Raw genomic sequence first — 23,553 nt, forward strand, 5'->3', positions numbered from 1 at the left:
TACTTAAATATATTCGCAAAATCGGTTCATTCGATGAGACCTGTACTCGATTTTACACGGCTGAGATTGTGTCTGCTTTAGAGTACTTGCACGGCAAGGGCATCATTCACAGGTAACCTTGGGGTGGCTGGGTGGGGTTTGCAGGATGTCAGTTTAATGATTAGGGCCGGTGACCATTTGGCTCACAGGCCACAGCTGATGCCCAGATGGTCCCCGCCCTTGAGGTCAGCCTGGTTGGAGTGCTCCCTGGATGGGTGTGACTGAGATGCCTGCCGGTGCCACAGCGGGAGCGCCAAGGCGAGGCCACACGTCCATGGAGCCCTGACATGGAGAAGCCGTCCTGCAAATGCCACATCAAATGATTTCGTGCCTTTCCCGGCGAGCTAATGATTCTTTTCACCAGCTTGACTGATGCGTTTTGTCTTTTTCTGTGGTACCTTCTGTGTGTATTTCTTTCTGGTCTGATTTTCCATGACTTTCTGATAAAGTCATCTCAGGAGTGTGCATAGCTATCTTTTTGTGTGTTAAAAATGATAGATGATACTTCATTAAAAAGCTAATTAGAATGACATGGAGATGTGAGGTGGTAAATCCCTACTGTGTACAGTCAAGACTTGTTGCTTGTGAGCTTTCGGCCTGTATCCCCTGGTTGTCAGCCTGTAAGGATCATAAGCATTCATTCGTTCATTTTGTTTTCAGCAAAATTGAGAGTACGTAATAATGTTGCTGTTTCACGTATTTCTTCTCAAATGTGAAAATCTACTTTTACAGGGACCTTAAACCGGAAAACATTTTGTTAAATGAAGATATGCACATCCAGATCACAGATTTTGGAACAGCAAAGGTCTTATCCCCAGAGAGCAAACAAGGTGTGTGAGTTTTATTTCCAGCAGAGCCTGGCTCTGTGCTTAAGATGGAAAGCGACTTCTGAGGAGTGTGTTGCATTGTGTCATCTTCATTAACGACAGAGGTGGGGATACCTTGGCTGTCCTCAAACCGATCTTGAACTTTCTCTGTGCAAGACCCTGCCTTGCCAGCAGGTCTTCCTGCGGGGGCCCCAGGCGGTGTGTGCTGGTGTAGAGGGGGAGGGTACTGGTTCTCCTCAGCATCTGCTGTCGTTCATCCTCCCTACTCGTCTTCTGGACAATGCGGGGAGCCACATTCGTACCCAGTCACCCGTGTGCAGGACGGGGAGCCGGTGTGGTCAGCTCCTGGCTCCTCCTGGCTGTATCGCAGGTAGGATCTGGGGGCGCACATCCCTGTCCCTCAGTGCCCTCGCTCCATTACCTGTCCGTCTGTCTCCCTGCTGGCCACGTGCATGTTTGTCACCACGAAGCCCCGGTCCTGTTCCCAAGGGTAGTTTCTAGCCTTGGACCATGTTGTGACAGCTCCATCGGAGATGTTGCTGAAAGTCCACTTGGGCCAGAGAAGTGGCCTAGGTTGTCTGAGCCAGCTGGGGCGTCTCGATGCCCTTCAGGTGCTTATTGGGTAGATAGAAGTCCTAAACTCTGGAGGTGTAAAGAAAGACAGCTGAAATTCTGAAGGCTGCTCCGGAGTGCTGGGGAGAGAGAAGATAAAGCCTTGGGGTGAGGTTTGGGGAAGCTGAAGGCTGTTGTGTGCATTATAAGTGACCTTGAAGATGAACCTCGGGTGATTGCTGGGGTCTGTCTGGGTCAAGAGGCTGGGTCCAAGGGCCTCCAAGTGGTGCATGGGCCTCTGCCTGGGCTTGGGGTTCCCGTCAGAGAAAGGCCTCCATAGGGAGCTCTGGGGGGGTCAAAGGTGCTGGAGACCGGTTTGGAGGGACGTGAGTGCAGGTTTGTTGGTGGAAGAAAGATTCAGATAGAAGTGACCGTGTTGTAGCTGCTCTCGTGTGGAAAAGGGGAACCGTGAGCACGGAGCGGTGGTGGTTCTGGCCTCGTCTCCACAGACGGCGAGCTGGCCCCCAGTAGCTGGAGGAGAGCACAGCTGGGTGGAGAGCAGGCCCTTTAGCAAGGCAGGCACTCCGGACTCAGCTCGGCGTTTCTGTTTCTTAGGAATGGGCCCTGTACTCTGTGTGCTGGGAGGTACCCAGCTGGTGCCTGTGGGGCCTCTCTTGGCACCTTGAGGTAGTTGCTCGTTTCCTCCACTGGGCCGTATCTTTCCCTTCTGGGTGTTTCCAGCCCTGTGTTTTCACACTCAGGGCTCTGGTTAAGATTCTATCAGTTGGTGCTTTCATCTCTGCACATTCATGGAGGCCCTAAGACGCTGTCTTGGATTTGGGAACTTCTCTGAGAATCCTCAAACATCACCCTGGCTGTGCATGGGGACTCACACCTGTAATCCTAGGGCTTTGGGAGACTGAGGCAGGAGGATCGTTTGAGGCCAGGAATTTGAGACCAGCCACTGGGCAACATGGTGAGACTCCATATCTACAAAAAAACCAAAAATCATCCTGGTGTGATGGCACAGACCTGTAGTCCCAGCTACTCGAGAGGCTGAAATGGGAGATTGATGGTGTAGTGAACTAGGATGATCCCACTGCACTCCAGCCTGGGTAACAGAGCGATCAACTGTGTTAAAAAATAGTAGTAATAAATAAAAAATTAAAAAAGCCTGTAATCCCAGCAATAAATAAAAAACGAAAAAAGCCTTTAATCCCAGCACTTTGGGAGTCCACGGCGGGCGGATCACGAGGTCAGGAGATGGTGACCATCCTGGCTAATACGATGAAACCCCGTCTCTACTGAAAATACAAAAAATTAGCCGGACGTGGTGTTGCGTGCCTGTAGTCTTAGCTAGTCAGGAGGCTGAGACAGGATACTCGCTTGAACCCGGGAGGCAGAGGTTGCGGTGAGCCACGATCGCACCACTGCACTCCAGCCTGGGCAACAGAGTGAGCTCCGTCTCATAAATAAATAAATACGTAAATAAAAAACATCACCCTTTTGGGGTTAAGATTGAAACTAGCCATCAAGCCAGAGCCTCTTGTTTTCTAAGGTGGCTTAGTTCTGCTGCCCTCCGCTGCCTTTTGTAGCCCACCTGTTCCCCTCCCCGTCCAGTGGCATGCAAGAATGCACACCTCCCGCCCAAAGCTGCGCAAAGCCAGGGAAGTCTTCCTGGCGTTTCAGACATGCTCTGAAACCTTGATCTGTTTGACTCATTCCTGTTAAATAGTAACCGTTTTACTGACTGGTAATCCTATTTCTGTGTACACAGTGTAACCTCATATCCTGCAGTGTTGTCTGTGACAAAGTTGAGCCAAACAGGAACTTCTGTCTCCAAGCTTTCTTAGGATCTGTCAGTGTCTTGTTGTCCTTGTGCTGACTTCCTGCCCAGAGATGAGCCCACAACATTCCGTGGGGGCAGGAGAGCTGCAGGCTGGCTCTGCCCCCAGTCAGCCCCGGGAACCACTCTCTGGGCTGTGCCCGCAGTCAGCCTCAGGAACCGTCTCCCTGGGCTCTGCTCTGGGCAGTTTTCCTTTCATGTGAATTTTCTTTCTTTTTTCCCTCCTCCCTTATTCCAAGGCTTTATTTATTCATAATTTCAACGTTTATTTTAGATTCAGAGGATCCATGTGCCGGTTTGTTACGTGGGTAGATATTCTTTCGAATCTGGTATTTGGCACAGGGATAGTCTTGTTGCCCCGTAGCCGCTTAAAAAAATAGGCATTTAAGTGCGCTGATGAAATAGTGAAATAGCCTGGGCCCAGTGGCTCCCGCCTGTAATCCCAACACTTGGGGAGGCCGAGGCAGGTCGATCATTTGCGCCCAGGAGTTTGAGACCAGCTTGGGGAACACAGCACAATTATGTAGCGATCTTATGTGTCTCTACGTAAGATAAAAGCGAAAATTAGCTGGGCATGGTAGTGCGTGCCTGTAGTCCCAGCTCCTCAGGAGGCTGACGTGGGAGGATCACCTGAGCCTGGGATATTGAGGCTGTAGTGAGCCATGATCCTGCGACTGCACTCCAGCCTGGGCAACAGAACAAGAGCCTGTCTCTGGAAAAAAAGAAGAAATCGTGAAGTAAACCTTTGCTTTTTGGTAGCAGGAGGCTAAAAATCTTTACATCATTGTAAACCAGGGCCAGTTGCTTGTGTGTATAGAAGATGTGGTGGTTCTTTTCCTCTTTTTTGAGGAAAAGGAGAAAACTATAATTTATGAGGAGGATTAGTTTTAGTAACTTATTTTCTGTTTGAGGTAGTTCAGTATCTTGGAATTGATTCCTGCGTCGGCTTCTTTTGTGCAGAGATGGCTTCCCCAAAACATCTTCAAATCTAGAATCAAAGTGTTGATGGGAGCAAGGCATACCCAGGTTCCTTACCTGTGCAGCAGCTGTGCCACGCCCTCCTCCTAGAGGGAGGCAGGTTTTCTCATCGTCCCTGTGGGGTGGGGTGGCCCCATATCTGCAGGGGGAGGTGGTGGGAGATGGAGCAGGGCAGTAGTGTGGGCTTGGGAGATTGAGGAGGAGCTCCTGGCAGAGAGGACTTCTGCCTCCTCTCCTTGTACAGGAGCCTGTGAATGCATCCTGGTGAGGGCGGCTCACTCAGAGGAAGCCTCCCACCTGGGGTGTCTCTGGCCTGTGCCCTCTTTGCAAGGACCTTGGGGAGCTCGGGGTGTCCTCAGAGCTTCAGACTTGGAATGGGGTTTGGACACCTGTGTTCTGACCTGTGCAGGCCTTTCTGGTATGCAGCCAGGTGTAGAGGCGCCACTCACCAAACAGGAAGGAGAGGAAGTCCAGCAGGTGTGGGCGGGGCTGGCTGGAGAGGGTGGATGCTGTAGGCTTCAGTCACTCCTCTGTCCCCATCTGTGCATGGCCATCGTGCAGACCCTCAGACTAGCTGCCATTGTGCTTCCCACTATGCTGTGGACCCTAGACACTCTCCTGAGGGCCACAGCGGCCTTGAGTTTGCCGCCATTCTAGCTTAGGCTGGATCACCCGTCCCCGGCACAGAGAGGAGCTGCCTTCAAAATGGATTTTCCTGTATGACGGAAAGTGGAATTTGCCCAATGAAAGGGAGTGTCCCCATTCTCCCATCACCAAGAGCAGTTCTTCCCATCTTCACATGGTTTATTTTGGTCTTTTCCAGATGGGCATTCATTTAGGATTGGCTGTGACGCATGGGGCTGGGGAATGTGTTTATTTGTTTAAAACAGAATTACTGCTTATTGTGAAAAATTCACTCAGTACTAGTGACCTGATGCCCAGCATGCTCAATTGGTTTTCCCTGTAAAAATTCCAGTATGTATCGCTGAGATACAAATCTTTTAAAAAGCATAACCGCAATACCATACTGTTTGATACATAAAAATTACCAGTCATTGCTTAATATCTCAAAGTGTGCAGTTATATTTCCAGTTCATTTGCCTCTGTGTGTCATTGTTGAACATGGTCCTCTCTCCTGGCCACTACATCACATTCAGAGTTGATTCTCCCTTCCCTGTTCAGAGAGTGGTGTTGGGTGTTCTTTATTAGGCATCTCTCTGTGACAGCAGCAGCATTTATGGCCATCCTTGGCCTAAATTCGTTAACTCAGTGCAGAGAGTGCAGAAAGGTTACAGCCTAATATATTCATGAGATGGAATTCATTAAAGAGAAACTTCTCCCCAGCAACTTTTGGGTTAACTCGTGGTATCATTTGTAAAGGAAAAGTAGGATAAATGCTTCTTTCCCCCTTTGATGCCAGTTTTGAAAACCACAAATTGATTCACCATTATCTTCCAATGATGATTAATTCATTAAAAAGTTATTACCCTTCCTCACACCATACACAAAAGCTCACTCCAGGGCTGGGCGCGATGGCTCACATCTGTAATCTCAGCACTTTGGGAAGCTGAGGCGAGTGGATCACCTGAGGTCGGGAATTCGAGACCAGCCTGGCCAACATGATAAAACCCTGTCTCTACTAAAAATACAAAATTTGCGCCTGGGCGTGGTGGCTCACGCCTGTAATCCCAGCATTTTGGAAGGCCGAGGCAGGCGGATCACCTGAGATCAGGAGTTCGAGACCCGCCTGACCAACGTGGTGAAACCCCGTCTCTACTGAAAATACAAAATTAGCTGGGTGTGGTGGTGCGTGCATAATCCCAGCTCCTCAGGAGGCTGAGGCAGGAGAATCACTTGAACCTGGGAGGCGGAGGTTGCAGTGAGCTGAGATCCACACTATTGGACTCCAGCCTCGGCAACAAGAGCGAAACTCCATCTCAAAAAAAAAAAAAAAAAAAAAAAAAAAACCAGGTGTGGTAGCAGACTCCTATAATCCCAGCTACTTGGGAGGCTGAGGAAGGAGAATCGCTTGAACTTGGGAGGCGGAGGTTGCAGTGAGCTGAGATCATGACACTGTGCTGCAGCCTGGGCAACAGAGCAAAACTCCGTCCCCCCGCCTCCCATCTCCCCCAGTCACCAAAAAAAAAGTTCACTCCAGGCCAGGCACGATGGCTCACGCCTTTAATCTCAGCACTTTGGGAAGCTGAAGCAGGCAGATGACTTGAGGTCAGGAGTTCGCGACCAGCTGCCCATCTCTACTAAAAATACAAAAGCTAGCCAGGCATGGTAATGTGCGCCTGTAATCCCCGCTACTTAGAGTGGAGGCTGAGGCAGGAGACTCACTTGCACCTGGGAGACGGAGGTTGCAGTGAGGCGAGATCGCACTACTGCATTCCAGCCTGGGCGGTGGAGTGAGACTCCATCTCAAAAAAAAAGTTCACTCTGAATGCATTAGAGGTCTGAATGTAAGGGCAATAACTATGACACTCTTAGAGGAAAGTATAGGATTAAATGTGACAATTGGGTTAGGCAATGTTTTCTTAGATACACTACCAAAATCATAAGCAACCAAAGAAAAGGATGAGTTAGATTTATGTCAAGTGTTTTTTTCAGACGGAGTCTTGCCCTGTCCCCCATGCTGGAGTGCAGTGGCTCAATCTCGGCTCACTGCGAGCTCTGCCTCCCAGTTTCACCCCATTCTCCTGCCTCAGGCTTCCCAGTAGTTGGGACTACAGGTGGCCCCGACCACACCCGTCGAATATTTTTATTTTTAGTAGAGACAGGGTTTCACCGTGTTAGCCAGGATGGTCTCGATCTCCTGACCTCGTGATCCACCCGCCTCAGCCTCCCAAAGTGCTGGGATTACAGGCGTGAGCCACCCTGCCCGGCTATATCAAGTTGAAGCACTTTTGTGCTTCAGGGGATATCACGAAAGTGAAAAGACCCACCAAATAGGAGACGCGATCTGCTAATCATCTGTCTGATAAGGGACTTGTATCCAGAATGTAAAGAACTCAGAGGGAGAAAAAAAAATAAAGCACGGAACAAAGGGTATGACTAGACATTTTTCCGAAGAAGAGATATACGAATGGCCCGTAAGCACATGCAAAGTTACTCAACATCATTAGTCGTTAGGAAAATGCAAATCAAAACCACAGGGTGATACTACCTCATACCCACTAGGATGGCTGTGATCAGAAGACAGATAATAACAAATGTTATCAAGGATTAGGGGGATTGGAACCCACGTATGCCATGGGTGGGAATGTCAGATAGTCCAGCTACTTTGGAAAACAGGCTGGCAGCTCCTCAAAAGGAAACAGAATTACCATATGACCCTGCAATTCCACTCCTAGGTGTGAACCTGAAAGAAACGAAAACACACATTCTGACAAAAACAGGTGCTAGAATGCCCATAGCATTATTTACAGTAGCCAGAAGGTGGAAACGACGCACGTGTCATCAAATGAGTGGATGAGTGAGTGGCGTGTCCACACAACGAGGGAATCTTCTCCAAGCCGTAAGGAGGGATGAGGTACCCATGCACGCTGCCATGCAGATGGGTGTTAACACTGCCCACAGTGAAAGCCTGCTCGGATCTGAGAAGGGATGGCATTGAGTCTGGAGATGAGCTTACAAGGCGTTACCATTGTTAATCCATGTTAAGTCTTCTGAGCCATCAACGTGGGATGTCTTTCTGTTTATTTAGATCTGTCTTTCAAAGGCACTTTGTAGTTTTCAGAGTATGAGCTTTATGCTTCTTTTGTTACATTTATTCTTATTTATTTTTAATGTTACTCTAAATAGAGTTATTGGCTGGGCATGGTGGCTCACACCTGTAATCCCAGCACTTTGGGAGGCCAGGGTGGGTGGATTACCTGAGGTCAGGAGTTGGAGACCAGTTGAGGCTGGAGGATCGCTTGAACCTGGGAGGTGGAGGTTGCAGTAAGCTGACATCACACCACTGCACTCCAGCCTGGGCAACAGAGTGAGACTTTGTCTCCGGGAAGAAAACAAAAAATAGAGTTCTGAATTTTCTTTCCTTTTTTTCTTTTTTGGTGAGATGGAGTCGCGCGCTCTCGCCGAGGCTGGAATGCAGTGATGCAATCTCGCCTCACTGCGAGCTCCGCCTCCCGGGTTCATGCCATTCTCCTGCCTCAGCCTCCTGAGTAGCTGGGACTACAGGTGCCCGCTACGACACCCGGCTAATTTTTTTGTATTTTTAGTAGAGACGGGCTTTCACCACGTTAGCCAGGATGGCCTCGATCTCCTGACCTTGTGATCCGCCCTCCTCGGCCTTCCAAAGTGCCGGGATTACAGGCGTGAGCCACCGCGCCTGGCCTTCTTTTTTTCTTTTCTTTCCTTTTTTTTTTTGAGACAGAGTTTCGCTCTTGTTGCCCAGGCTGGAGTGCGGTGGCACGATCTCAGCTCACCACAACGTCTGCCTCCCGGATTCAAGCGATTCTCCTGCCTCAGCCTCCCAAGTAGCTGGGATTACAGGCGCACACCACCATGACCAGCTACGTTTTTGTATTTTTAGTAGAAACGGGGTTTCACCACGTTTATGGATAAGATGGTCTGGAACTCCTGACCGCAGGTGATCCGCCTGCCTCGGCCTCCCAGAGTGCTGGGATTGTGAATTTTATTTTTGGATTGCTCCTGGAAATTGTGTGGAAATGCAGTTGCTTTTTCCTGCCCTGCACCCTGCTGAGCTCTCTTTAGTTGTCATAGCTTCTCAGTGGAGTCCCCAGGACTTTGTGCACACAGGATCCTGTCATGTGTGGTTTGAGCTAGTTTTACTTCTTCCCTTCCAACCTGGCTGCCTTTTCTCTTCTTCCCTAACTGCCCTGGCTGAGTCCTCTAGTGCGGTGTTGGCTGGACGTGCTGAACAGGGCGCCCTGGTCTTAGGGAGAGCTTGCAGTGTTTGGCTATCGGGCACGATGTTGGCCTTAGGCCGTGCGTGCCCTCTGTCAGACTCTGGGCCCTCCCTTCTGTGCCTCGGCTATTCCGTATTTTTGTCCTGTAGAGGTGGGGAGTTTTTGTTAACTGCATTTTCTGCATCTATCGAGATGGTCCTGTGTTTTCCTTAGTGCTTTATTCTAATGAGATGCAGTGCATTGCTTTTTGTATTTTGAACCAACCTTACACTGTGTCATACATCCTCTTGGTCATGGTGCCTAGTCCTTTTCAGATGTTGCCGCATTTGGTTTGCTGGTGTTTCGTCCAAAAGGTAGTCACATTTTGTGGAGCGTTCTTCTGTGCTTCTTTGTGGGTTTATGGACAAGATGGCAGCCGGCACCCTTGGCTTTGAAGAGAGTGGCACCCTTGGCTTTGAAGAGAGTGTGGGTGTCTCGTGAGCTCAGGATCACTTCTTCAGGTCTTCCCTCCCCAGGGCCCCCTCCAAGTATGACTGGCAGATCTGGGGGACTATGGGTGGTCCATGGAGTTTCTTTGATGAGGGTGGGGACAACAACCCAGCCGAGACGTCACTGTCGATAGTCCCGTGGCATGCGGGGCAGCAGCGGCCAGTGCAGGTCTCTGGGCCTGAGTTTCCAGCAGCTGGAGAGGCGTGAGCTTTGGCCAGTCTCTGAGCCTCCCGGGAGAAGTAACTAGGTGGTCTCTGAGGTTTCCTTACGCTCTATCTGGGGCTCTCAGCTCAGATGTCACAGATAGAAGTCAGGGGATCTGTGAGGCTGGATAGGAGGAAATTCCTAATTTCCACTAACCTTTCATCAAAGCGTACCATTTCCTTCCATTATGAACATCAGCAACAAATGTCTGTCATCAGAAGTCACAGATATTCTCATGTCATGCTGCAGGGGTCACATCACGGTAGTGACGCCATGCCACTTGTGCCGAGCACCGCTGCCGGGTCACTGCGGCGTGACCCGCTGCTGTGTCATGCTGGTCACATATTACTACATCACAGATCCATCACTCCCATAATTTGATACGTGTATTGAATTACAATTGCTTTCTCCTATAGTCCTGTGTATTTTATGCGTTTGGAACATTATTCCAAGGGTAGCCATCTTCTCCACACTCGAGCGGCGCTGCTTGTCTCTAGATTAACTAAGGACAGATGTCCTTTTCCAAGGGGGTGACTTTGGATATGCCCAGAGGCTCGGAGTCCCACCTTTAGGAAGGTGTGGCAGGGTGAGGGTGGGCAAGCCCTAAGGAAAGAAGAGAGGTGGGAAGACCCTTGGGGAGCTAGGAGGAGCTGAGGGTGGAGAGGGCAGGGAGGGATTCCGGGAGATCCGAGCCCGGAGTCCGGTTGCAGGAAGCTGAGAACAGCAGCAGCGGTAGCAGCAACGAGGGCCCTACCAGCGCGGCAGCTCACTATGTAGCGCTCGTCTGAGAGATGGGGCGAGTGTTGGTGCACAGACTTGCTCGGTGCACAGCGTTGCTCTTTAAAAACACATACGGCTCTGTGTGCTGCACGACAACCTCAATCATTTAATTATGCATTATATACATCTCTCCATAGGAGAAAGACACATTTTTAGACTTTTTAATAATGGCATTTAAAAAAATACAGGTCACAAAAGCAACGCTCGATGATAGTAAAGTACAGAAACACTGAATAGGTGGGTGGAGCGGGTGGCGTCCCGTCCCGCCAGCAGACGCAGCCCTCGTCACCGTGCCACACCAGACCCTGAAGGACAGATCTGGCATGGAGAGGGAACTGCAGGGTCAGGGAGGCAAACATCTTTGTGACTTCTGATGCTCATTGGAAAATTGTCCCCAGAAGCGATGCCATTTTACAGCCCCACCCGTAGCGCTGCGTCTGTCCCCTCAGATCCCTGCCAGCGCTATGTATTTTTATTCTTTTTCCCCTTTGCCAATGTGATAGGCTGTCGTGTTCTAATTTGCATTTCTTTGATTCATTGCAGGGCTGAATGGCTTCGTTTGTTTTTGGCTCTTGGTTTGGTTTGCTTTCCTCTAGGCCGGCGGGGGCGGGTGCGTGTTTGCGGATGTCCTTGGTGTTCTTGGCAGGATCACTGAGGGTCCTGGCAGGATGCACATGGAGCCATGAAGTCTTTGTTTTTTGTTTATTTTTTGAGACAGGGTCTGGCTCTATTGCCTAGGCTAGAGTACAGTGGCGCAATTGTGGCTGACCGCACCCTCAGCTTCCTGGGCTCAAGCGATCCTCCTTTCTCAGCCTCCCAAGTAGCTGAGACTAGAGGTGCACCACCATGCCTGGCTAATTCTTGAAATTCCTTCTAGGCACGGAGTCTCACTATGTTGTTCAGGCTGGTCTCAAACTCCTGGCCTCGAGCAGTCCTCCTGCCTTGGCCTCCCAAAGCAATGGGACTGCAGGCGTGAGCCCCCGCATCTGGGCAGTCATGAGGTCCGTAAAAAAGTCATTCACTGAAGGGAACGGGTCCCCGCAGCAGAGGCTGTGAGGTTCTCTCAGCCTGGCCGGAGGAGGGCAGGTGGAAGGGACAACTCAGAACCGGCCACGGGCAGGGCCGGTGTGGACAGCAGCTGTGTGGTGGTCCCGGGCCAGCTCGTGCTGTGGCTCTGCTCTGTCACAGCTCCTCTGTAGAGGAAGGCCCTTGGGCTGGAGGCGTGAGTCTTGTTCCCTTTGTAGCGCCTCAGCTCCCAAGCTGTTTGTGATGGAAAGGAGGTTGTTTCTGGCCTGCAACTGTTTATTGTGTGCCTGGGCACGTTTGGATACCCCAAGTCCTGCAGTGAGCCAGCCAGGACCGTGTCCTCATGCCTTCCGTTGAGCCGGTGCCACCGGCAGAATGCGCTGGACATTGGTGTGCAGCTCGCTCTCCAGGCGCGTGTCGGGTGGGAGCGCCAGGGTGGAGGGTGCCAGTGTCCAGGTGTCAGGCAGGCGTCTTTGAGCAGGCGAGCCGTGAGCCAGCCCCGGTGTGGCCTGGACAAGTCTGGCTCCTGGGGGTGCATGGTCCGCCATGTGCGACACCCACCACGCAGCCCTTGCTTGTCACAGATGGTGAGTCCGAGTGTGACCTTCTCTCTCCTCTGCAGCCAGGGCCAACTCATTCGTGGAACAGCGCAGTACGTTTCTCCAGAGCTGCTCACGGAGAAGTCCGCCTGTAAGAGGTAAAAACCACTTTCATCTAAGCCGTACTTCCCTTTTCTTTAACATAGAAATTAATATTTGAGAGAGTGAATTTGGTGGCCTTTAAGTAGCTAAGCATACTTTGAAAGAAATCAGGCCGGGCGCGGTGGCTCAAGCCTGTAATCGCAGCACTTTGGGAGGCCGAGACGGGCGGATCACGAGTTCAGGAGATCGAGACCATCCTGGCTAACACAGTGAAACCCCGTCTCTACTAAAAATACAAAAAACTAGCTGGGCGAGGTGGCGGGCGCCTATAGTCCCAGCTACTCGGGAGGCTGAGGCTGGAGAATGGCGTGAACCCGGAAGGCGGAGCTTGTAGTGAGCTGAGATCCGGCCACTGCACTCCAGCCTGGGCGGCAGAGTGAGACTCCGTCTCAAAAAAAAAAAAAAAAAAAAAGAAATCAGCACTTCACATTTCAAAGCGTGTTTTTCGTGGCGTACACACACGTGATACGTTAATGTTGTATTCTAAGCTTCCTGGGTTTGCTGATGCTTTGTGGTTGCAGATTTAATCGTTTGTTTTTTGTTTTTTGAGACGGAGTCTCGCTCTGTCTCCAGGCTGGAGTGCAGCGGCATGATCTCGGCTCGCTGCAACCTCCGCCTCCCGGGTTCAAGCGATTCTCCTGCCTCAGCCTCCCGAGTAGCTATAGGCGCCCGCCACCGTGTCCAGCTAATTTTTGTAGTTTTGGTAGAGATGGGGTTTCAGCATGTCGGCCAGGATGGTCTCAGTCTCTTGACCTCGTGATCTGCCCGCCTCGGCCTTCCAAAGTGCTGGAATTACAGGCGTGAGCCACCATGCCCAGCCTAATCGTTTCTTTAGGAAAAACTATTCAGTGAGGAAAGTATGGCTGTCGTGTGCACGGAGCCCAGGCTTCCTCGGTGCTGCCCCCTGTCGGGGTGGAGGGCAGGGAGCCTGGCCTTAGGGTTGCTCGGCCCCACACCAGCTGCAGTGGGACAGGGTCCCGCAGAGCGCAGGGAGGCCCTGGAGGGTGCCGGTGTGGGAGGGAGGAGGCGTCCAGCAGGCATGAGGGTCTTTGAGAGAGACTGCAGGGCCGGTGCGGGTCACGGGAGGGGAGAGTGGAGAAGTGCCAGCCAGGGAGCCACCGGCGGTGTGGGGGGAGGATGTCTGGGGAGCTGACGACAAGGGTTGGTGAGAAGTCTGAGGTGCTGTCTAGGGTGGCCGGGAGGTAGATGGCAGGCTGAGAGGCAGCATCAGAGTCTGGAGTTTCAAGTCTAGGGAGCAGTTATGTGGAATCAGGGTGGGGCTGGGGTTCCTCCTGCCTCCGGCCAGTCAAGTGCTGCTGAGGGCTGGGGTCAGCTTTGGCTGCTGGTGCCCTCGTGAGTTGACGTCGACAGGACCACAGGAGTCCCACGCTGCCACTCTCCTGCTCCGCCAGGTTACAAGGGGCCACCTTCCTGGAGTGAAGTGAGCCACTCTGAGAGAATGAATGATTCTGGGGACGGCAGTTCTGGATGTCTGAGCTTGACAGCTTCAGGAAAAACTGGGGTGGAGGGGGCCATGGTACAAACGTGGTGAGTGGGTGGAAGGGTTCTGAGCAGTCACTCAGCGTCTCCAGGCTTTTTTGGTTTTGTTCTTTTAACTTTTTTCAACCAGCAGATACTGCGTTCTCTTTTTATTATTATTCAGTTATTCTTTTTTTTTTTTTTTTTTTTTGAGATGGAGTCTCGCTCTGTCACCCAGGCTGGAGTGTAGTGGCTGGATCTCAGCTCACTGCAAGCTCCGCCTCCCGGGTTTACGCCATTCTCCTGCCTCAGCCTCCCGAGTAGCTGGGACTACAGGCGCTGCCACCTCGCCCGGCTAGTTTTTTGTATTTTTTAGTAGAGATGGGGTTTCACCATGTTAGCCAGGATGGTCTCGATCTCCTGACCTCATGATCCGCCTGTCTCGGCCTCCCAAAGTGCTGGGATTACAGGCTTGAGCCTCCGCGCCCGGCCTCAGTTATCTTTAAAATAGAGATGGGTTCTTGCTGTGTTGCCCAGTCTCGTCTTGAACTCATGGGCTGAGGTGATCCTCCCATCTCGGCTTCCCAAAGTGCTGGGATTATAGACGTGAGACATGGCGGCCGGCCGGATACTGAGTTCTTAGCATGGCCAGAGACTGCTTTAGGTCAGAGCTTCCCAACTGGAGTGATTCTGCTCCCCTGGGAACACTTGGCCCTGTCTGGACAGTTTTAGTTGTCACAGCTGGGGCAGGGGTAGGGATGGCACCCAGCGGGGGAGGGGAGGATGAGCTGCTCAGCATCCTGAGATGCAGACGACAGTCCCTCCCACAGGTGGTACCGCGATGTACCCGCTTTCAAAGTGCGTGTGGTCACCACCCAAGAGCTAGCGTTTCCTTGTTTGTAGATTTTACTTTTATGGTGGAGGACCACTTTAGCATTGGTGCAGAAAGATCTCCAAGCTCTACGAATATAGGCATGGGATCCTGCCCTGTGGGAAAAAGGAGGAATGTGTATTCACGTTTTCTCATTTGCACGTTCAGGTTCTCTGGGGGGATAGACACTGCACGGATGATGGTAGTTGTCTATCGGGTGAGGGAACAGGATTATGAGGAAGACATTTCTGCATTTCTTTTTCTGCTTTTGAATTTTTTAATCATGTGACATTAAACATTGTTAGGAACGTTTATTGTAAAGAATTGAGGCCCAGGCGTGGTGGCTCACGCCTGTGATCCCAGGCATCACTTTGGGAGGCCAAGGCAGGGGGATCACAAGGTCAGGAGATCGAGACCATCCTGGCTAACACGGTGAATACCCGTCTCTACTAAAGATACAAAAAATTAGCAGGACGTGATGGCGGGAGCCCGTCGTACCAGCTATTCGGGAGGCTGAGGCAGGAGAATGATGTGAACCTGAGAGGCGGAGCTTGCAGTGAGTGGAGATCGCGCCACTGCACTCCAGTCTGGGAAACAGCGTGACTTGGTCTCAAAAAAAAAAAAAAAAAAAAAAAAGAAGGATTTGAAAGAGGCCGGGCTTGGTGGCTCATGTCTGTAATCCCATTACTTTGGGAGATTGAGGATGACACATCGCTTGAGGCCAGGAGTTCGAGACCAGCATGGCCAACATGGCGAGACCCTCTCTCTACTAAAAATAACAAAAATTAGCTGGGCCTGGTGGTGAGCGCCTGTAGTCCCTGGTACTCAGGAGCCTGAGGCAGAGGCAGAGGTGGCAGTGAGCTGAGATTGCGCCACTGCATTCCAGCCTAGGTGACAAAGTAAGACCGTGTCTCAAAAACAAAAAAATGGCTGGGTGCGGTGGCTCAAGTCTGTAATCCCAGCAGTGGGAGACCGAGGCGGGCGGATCACAAGGTTAGGAGATCGAGACCATCCTGGCTAACACGGTGAAACCCCATCTCTACTAAAAATACAAAAAACTAGCCGGGCGAGGTGGCGGGCGCCTGTAGTCCCAGCTACTCGGGAAGCTGAGGCAGGAGAATGGCGTAAACGCAGGAGGCGGAGCTTGCAGTGAGCCGAGATCATGCCACTGTACTCCAGCCTGGGTAACAGAGCAAGACTCCATCTCAAAAAATAAAAAATAAATAAATAAATAAATAAATAAAAAGAAAGAAAAAGAAAAATTCATTATGAAGAGTTCTTAGAAAATAAGTCTCCAAACCCACTTATAGTCACAGATAATAATTGGGCATACGTATTTCTTTTCAGTCCATTTTTTCTATGCATTTTATAGTTGTTTAAGTGGCTTTTATGCCATTCGAGTCACATTGGGCAGGCGGTTTTGAGCCCTATGTGATTATATAATGGGCGCTTCCCCCTGTCATTTGAATGACTGGTGGGTGTCTTTATCAGTGTGTGGTTTTCTGCCGCGTGAAGATTGTGGTTCATGGACCTGTCTCTGCTGTCGTGCGTTGAAAGGTTTCCATTCATTCACACACTGGCGTGTGTCTGACCCGCCACCCAACCTGCATGGGCAGAGGAGGTCTCTTTGCCTGGGGTTGGGGTGGGGGTGTCCCTCAGTGGGCGAGACAGGGTCTGCTGGACTGAGTGAGGGGCCGCCCTGAATTCCTTGGTTTGAATTTCAGGAAGTGGCATGACTTGGTCTAAGTGAAGGTTTATTTGATACACCCTTGGTACACATGCTTTCCAGAAGTGTAGTACTGGCTTCCCGTTTTATTTTTGTATTGTATTTAAAAAATATAAATTCTAAAGTAAGTGTTTCTGATAAAACATTCGATAATTCACAGAGGTGAAAAACTCCCCCACAATCCCTTTCTGCTTGAATTCCATGCTCTGGAGAGGACCTCGTGAAGGTCCAAGCACAGCTCTGCCCCCAGCACCCCTCTTCTCTCTGCTGCTTCCACACTGAAAGGTGGAGGCTCTGCTGCCTGCTTTCCTTTGTTGCTCCCCATTTTAACTAAACACTAAAGAAAGTCAGGTGTGAATGTTACGGTCATTCATTTCGCCTGTGCTGCACTTTCCTGCCCCTGGCAAGCCCTCCACCGGCACTGACGGGAGGGTGCTTCCTTCAGCTTTCTTGGTTGTCTTACTGGAACAGGGTCAGCCCCATTCTGTCCCATCCTGCCCCCTGCCTGGTCTGTAGCCACGTGGTGCCAGGAGTGAGCTCTGCTCTGCTTCAGGATGACAGGTGTGTGTGGACGTTAGTAAGCCCTGTTGGAAATGGCGAAGCTTTGGGGACAGCTGAGCGACCGCTGGTGCCTGCCGCGTGCAGACCCTCAGGGCCCAGGCCGCTGGGAGGCTTCTCCAGAGGGCGGGTTCCCCACCCTCACACCTCACTGGTCTTAAAGGACAGAATTGCATTAGAGCTGAAACTGGGGCCGTGTGGACAGAGTGGAAAATGAGCTGGCCTTGTCACTTATATTTTACACATGTCTTTTTTTCTTTGTTTTCCCCTTACCTTAAAGTTCAGACCTTTGGGCTCTTGGATGCATAATATACCAGCTTGTGGCAGGACTCCCACCATTCCGAGCTGGGTAAGGAGGCAGCGTTTCCTGGGCCTTGGAGCCTGTTGGGGTGCACCCCACCGGCTGGCAGCCCCTCCCAGCAGCGAGGTGGGTGGGGGAGGGCAGCACTTGGTGCCGTGCCCAGGTGGGGGCTCTTGGCATGCAGGGCCGGGGTGTGTTTGCAGCGCTGCGAGGCCGGGGCGCTCGTCCCTGCCTGTGGAGGCTTCTGGGACCCTGCCTAGGATGACTTTTTTTTTTTAATTTTTACAGAAACGAGTATCTTATATTTCAGAAGATCATTAAGTTGGAATATGACTTTCCAGAAAAATTCTTCCCTAAGGCAAGAGACCTCGTGGAGAAACTTTTGGTAAATATTGTGAATTTCCTTTTGGAAAGGGGATCTGGGACACCCTGAGTCCTCTGAAACTGCTCTCTGAGTGGCTTTCCTGGAGGTTCCTGTGTTCACAAAAAATGGTGTTTTTAGGGTTAATAGTGAGCATAGATAATTACATCTTATGTCGCCAGGTGCAGTGGCTCACGCCTGTAACCCCAACACTTTGGGGGGCTGAGGCAGGCGGATCACCTGAGGTCAGGAGTTTGAAACTAGCCTGGCCAATATGGTGAAACCTCGTCTCTACTAAAAATATAAAAATTAGCCGGTCGTGGCGGCAGGCGCCTGTGATCCCAGCTACTCGGGAGGCTGAGGCAGGAGAATCGCTTGAACCCAGGAGGCAGAGGTTGTAGTGAGTTGAGATCACGCCCCTGCACTCCAGCCTGGGCGACAAAGCAAGACTGTCTCAAAAAAAAAAAAAAAAGAGAACAAAAACCCAAACCTTTTGAGTACTTATTTTCACTTCTCAGTATCTACTGGAGAGTACTGGGTACTGTTCCCCTGCTGTTCCTTCCATCCCCCACAGAGCAACTGGATGGGGAGGCAGGCCCTGGGATCCTGCGCTGCCTCTCAAGGCTCGGCCCCTTTTCTCGCACAGGTGGAAAGGAATCTCAGTCTCAAAATACAATGAACAACAACAAGGATTATTTTACAGTATATAGTTAAAAATCCTAAAACAAAAATTGAGTAATTAACAAAGACAGCGAATCATCACTGGGACCAGCACACTCCCGCGGTTGTGGAGTGGGTGTTGCTGGGACCCTCGAAGGCTGCAGAGCTGTCTCCTCCAGGGACTGATCAATCCCACACCCCAGCCCAGGGGAAAGAGGTGAGACAGGTTGGGAGAAGCCAGTGGCTGTGGAGCCTAGCGATCCTGGGGCCACCTGCAGGGGCAGGACTGACCCCACTCCCAGAGTCGTGGTAAGGAGGGATGTCCAGGGCCAAAAGCACAGGAATGTCAGGACACTTCTGTTTCTAGAATATAAACTGATGTACCTTTCCCAGACTAACCTCTCTTCTCTGTTTTACCTGGGCTGGTCTTTAAAATTTTCATGTAGCTGACTCTAAAGCTGAAATGTACAGATGTCACGAACTAGGGTCTGCAGCCACCTGTGCTGTCATAACCCCGGACGCTCCAGCACCAGTAACTTAACATGCTGTGCAGCGTTGATGAGCAAATGCTAAATGGTACAGTCATTTCCTTTTTTTTTTTTTTTAATATTAGTTCCTTTTATTATTCCTGCTACAGTAGTTTCCTGTCAAGAGTCAGGCACTTGGAAATTGAATTATAGGCCAGGCGCGGTGGCTCACGCCTGTAATCCCAGCACTTTGGGAGGCTGAGGCAGTCAGATCACAAGGTCAGGAGATCAAGACCATCCTGTCCAACAGAGTGAAACCCCGTCTCTACTAAAAATACGAAAAATTAGCGGGGCATGGTGGCGGGCGTCTGTAGTCCCAGCTACTCGGGAGGCTAAGGCAGGAGAATGGCGCAAATCCGGGAGGCAGAGCCTGCAGTGAGCCGAGATTACGCCACTGCACTCCAGCCTGGGAAACAGAGCAAGACTCTGTCTCAAAAAAAAAGAAAGAGCCATATAATGAGATGAGACAAATTTATTTTTTTTGGAGATGGAGTTTTGCTCTTGTCACACAGGCGGGAGTGCAACGGTACGATCTTAGCTCACTGCAAATTCTGCCTCCCGGGTCCCAGCGATTCTCCTGCCTCAGCCTCCCGAGCGGTATAGGTGCGTGCCACTACACCCACCTGATTTTTATGTTTTTAGTAGAGACGGGTTGTCACCATGTTGACTAGGCTGATCTCAAACTCGTCCTGACCTCAGGTGATCCGCCTGCCTCAGCCTCCCAAAGTGCTGGGATTCTAGGCGTGAGCCACCGCGCTTGGCCACCAGATTTGGGTTTCTTTGGTCAGAATCACGTTTTCACCCTGGCAGTGACTAGTCTTGATTGTTACTTAAGGTTTTAGATGCCACAAAGCGGTTAGGCTGTGAGGAAATGGAAGGGTACGAACCTCTTAAAGCACACCCATTCTTCGAGTCTGTCACGTGGGAGAACCTGCACCAGCAGACGCCTCCGAAGCTCACCGCTTACCTGCCAGCCATGTCGGAAGACGACGAGGACTGCTATGGCAATGTAAGCTGGCCAGGATGGCGGGTGAGGTGGGTGGCACTGGGTCCTCCGTGCACTGGGCTTCATGCCTGTGCGCCAGACCCATGTGTGATTTGCAGGCGAAAGGGGAGGGTGTGTGTGCCACGGCGGCAGGCCTGTTGGTGGCTGTAGTCTTTGCTGCCATGAGGCAGTGGCAAGTGACTTGTCGGGTGGGTCGTTTTTTCCTCATTTCCACGGCTGTGGGCAGTGTGGTGAGTTTCCACCCAGAGGGTGCGGTGCTGCTAGAACCGGATGCTGAGCACCCTGGCACTGGCCCTGGGGTCCCAGGTACGGGGCCTCCTGCCCGGCCTGTCGCATCTGCGCTTGGCTTGATGCTTGTATAGCTGTGTGTCCAAGATGTTCCAGAACACTGCCTGTCTTTCCACAGAAACCCCCGAGTGTCACGTGCTTGAACTTTTGGGACGTGGTGCTGGCAGGGACACTGGCACCGTCTGCTTCAGTGCTGAGTAGGCTCTGAGGCTGCTGGTCTCCCAACTTGATCACAGCCATGGGGTCTTCAGCACACTTTGCTCTTTAAGCTTCTTGTAGAGAATATGGACCATGTGCCCAAGGGACCGAGAGTGTTGTGAGAGGCAGGCATGTTGCCCACTTTCAGCCTTGTTTCCTCTGAGTTCCTCTTGCCACCTCCACCATGACCCCCTCATACTTAAGTGTTGTTATCATGAGATCCATTTTTCTGGTTTGACTTCTGTTACTGGGGCTTATTCTAACTGGCACCATGTACAGAGTTCCACTTGCCATGAATGAGGAAGTCTAGATTTTATTTATTTGTTTTGAGACAGGGTCTCGGTCTGTCACTCAGGCTGGAGTGTAGTGGCGCGATCTCGGCTCACTGCCACCTCTGCCGCTCTGGGTTCAAGCGATTCTCCTGTCTCACCCTCCCAAGTAGTGGGAACTGCAGGTGTGTGCCACCATGCCTGGCTAATGTTTCTATTTTTAGTAGAGACAGGGTTTCGCCACGTTAGCCATGCTGGTGTCAATCTCCTGACCTCAAGTGATCTACCCACCTCGGCCTCCAAAACTGCTGGGGTCTTAGGCATGAGTTATTGCACCTAGCTGGGAATTCTAGATTTTTTCTAAAAGTCATCCACAGCTAAACTTCTGCTAGTGTCCCCTCCTGGAGATGAAGTTTCCCAATGCCCCGTAACACTCCTCATCCTCCCGACATCCTTTGAGCCCAAAGTCTAGGGGAGCCAGGCCTGGGGGGCAGTCTGTGCTGCCTGAAGTGGCCACTTGTAGCTTTCATATATGCAGAGGGCTGGGAGCCCCGAGGCCTAGCCCCCCGCTGAGGCCCTCACCTCCACCCTCTGTGCCCCCCAAGGCCCTCGCCCCCATCCTCTGTGCCACCCAGCTCCTCCTACAGGGTCTTTGGTCACGGCTGGCGAGTGCCACCGGACTGCAGTGCTCTCCCTCCTGGGCCTGCTGTTGCTGCAGAGGTTGTGCTTGGGACTAGCTGGTGGCCATTATCCCATGGGCTCTGTCCTCCGTTCCTCCCAAGGCGGTAGCTGGGCTCTGAAGGAGCAGCACAGGCTTTAGTTGTCTGCAGTCTCAGTGCCTGGAGAGCTTCTCTTAGTGTGGGGGTGGGTGTGCTTGCACACGTTGCGTACCTGTGCAGGCCTCTGGGCCTGGGCCTACTGAGAGCTAGGGCTGCTTGATACGTGGGTTCTGTTGCCGTCTGTGAAGTGTGGCTCCATGTGTTGGCAGCCGACTGTTAGATGGCCATCCTTAGCTCTGAACAGCTGTGTGGTTTGAAAGCCTTGGAGTGGGTCCAGGCAGGGAGCTCCCAGGTCAGATCTCATATGGGGACAGTGAGTGAGTCTTGGCAAACGGCGTCAAGCATGGAAGGAGCCTTCAGGGCTGTACCTCTTCCCTCCCTGTGGGGCTGCAACCCCTCCTTCATGGGGAATGGGCACTGGGCGTCCCCTTCAGCAGGGGGGTTGGCCATGGTACCCGCCCTTGGGTCAAGGCAGGAGGAGAGCAGGTGCTTCATTGGCTCCTGCTCTCCTGAGGTCCTGCAAGTGCTGGGGCGGTGTTGCCATTGGACAGTGTTGGAGACAAGCAGGCTGGGCAGGCCCACGCCCTGTGGAGGGGTTGGCATGGAGGGGCCGGCAGTGTTGGGTGTTTTTACCCTGCCCATTGACGAGCACCTTGCTCCAGCCCAGCTGGGTGAGAGGCTTCAGGGCTGTGGGGTGGGGCTGTTGTGCAGCTGTAAGAGTGCGAGCACATGGGGGACGCTGCATGTGTGGAGGGTTGTGTGGGGCAGCAGCCAGGGCCTGCGTCTGAAGGCACAGAGGACGTGGAAGAGCATGTTGTACTCTTATCCCAGCCATTGCTGATGGTGCCATTGCTGGTGGCACCTTTTCTTTCCACTTGTTGTTGGCCTCAGCAGAGCTCAGATGTGGGGCCTGCAGCCGGGGATGTGGCTGCCCCCACCCAGGGGTTCTCTGGCCTTGGCAGCCCCAGGAGCATGTTAGTGCGCAGGCTCTGTCTGCTTGGCACGTTTATGAGTGAGTGAGTTTCCACTGTCGACACTAGTTTGTCATTTTTCCCAGAGAAACAGGTAGCGTTGTCTATAGTAAGTTCAGTTTATCTTTGCTGAGATTAAAAGGAATGTCTTTTAAACAGTTGAATGTGTTTAGTCAAATCACAATATGTAGCGTCTGTTACAGACTCAGACCCTTAAGACCCCTGGGGCCCAACGAGGTCTTGCGTGGAGGCCCTGCCTGCCAGCCCGTGCGATGGATCTGCCGCCAAGCCTCCTTGGGCACCCTCTCTTCCCAGCAGGCATCCCAGCCCCCACCTCCGGGGTCAGCACTGGCATTCACGGGGCCTGCAGGGTAAGGACCCAGGTCCCCTCTTCCTGGAGAGGAAATCTGAGGCTTCGCCCCTCTCTGGCCCTGATTCCCATGGGAAGAGGAGCCCGACCAGGCAGGATCCAGTGAGGCCTCGGTTCTGTGGCCAGGTGTCCCACGGAGGAGAATCAGGGCTGCCCACCCTGTCGCCTTGTGCCTTGCTGTGTGTGAGCTCCCAGGGCCTGACAGCGGCAGTGCCAGGAGGGGCTGGGGTTTTAGGACTGTAGAGGCAAGTGAAGGTACGGTTCTCACTTTTCCTTCTTCTCTGCAGTATGACAATCTCCTGAGCCAGTTTGGCTGCATGCAGGTGTCCTCATCCTCCTCCTCACACTCCTTGTCAGCCTCGGACGTGGGCCTGCCCCAGAGGTCAGGCAGCAACATAGAGCAGTACATCCACGATCTGGACTCGAACTCCTTTGAACTGGACTTACAGTTTTCCGAAGATGAGAAGAGGTTGTTATTGGAGAAGCAGGCTGGCGGAAACCCTTGGTAAGACCTTATAGACACAAGCAATGGTGTGTGCAGAATTGCAGCGTGAATACATGGGGGCTTATGGTGGATGCCTTTGCCTTGTCACTGCCTCCCTCAGCAGCCTTGGATGCTTGGCCAAGGAGCACATTGTAAGTGCACAGTTGGAAACAGGTCCTTAGGAGGTAGCTGGCCCAGGGGGTGAGTGGGTTGTGACTGCCGGGCGCTCCCCTCCTCTGCTGGGCATTTGGATCTGCTGGGTGTGGCCTGAAGTCACTGTGGTGTGGACAGACACGGCCTGGACTGGGCCACTTGGGAGTTTCTGAGGTTCACTGTTGTAGCCCCTCTTTTCCACACAGCTTTCCCCACTTGTCCATTTATGTCTT

The 23,553-nt window shown here is 52.0% G+C and overlaps 1 pseudogene across 1 annotated transcript in view; it reads left to right on the plus strand.

The window, feature by feature from the left end:
* Positions 1-6: 6 nt before the first annotated feature.
* The window catches only part of LOC117084308, a 38,624-nt pseudogene continuing 15,077 nt past the window's right edge, over positions 7-23,553 (plus strand). Inside the window, exons 1-7 of the transcript XR_004437396.1 lie at positions 7-112; positions 772-869; positions 12,241-12,315; positions 17,234-17,302; positions 17,543-17,639; positions 19,638-19,811; positions 22,971-23,188. The product of XR_004437396.1 is annotated as a 3-phosphoinositide-dependent protein kinase 1-like (transcript). The remainder of the gene's footprint in view (positions 113-771; positions 870-12,240; positions 12,316-17,233; positions 17,303-17,542; positions 17,640-19,637; positions 19,812-22,970; positions 23,189-23,553) is intronic.

The sequence above is a fragment of the Trachypithecus francoisi genome, unplaced genomic scaffold (genome assembly GCF_009764315.1).
Source record: "Trachypithecus francoisi isolate TF-2019V2 unplaced genomic scaffold, Tfra_2.0 Contig00476, whole genome shotgun sequence".
Lineage (NCBI taxonomy): Eukaryota > Metazoa > Chordata > Mammalia > Primates > Cercopithecidae > Trachypithecus > Trachypithecus francoisi.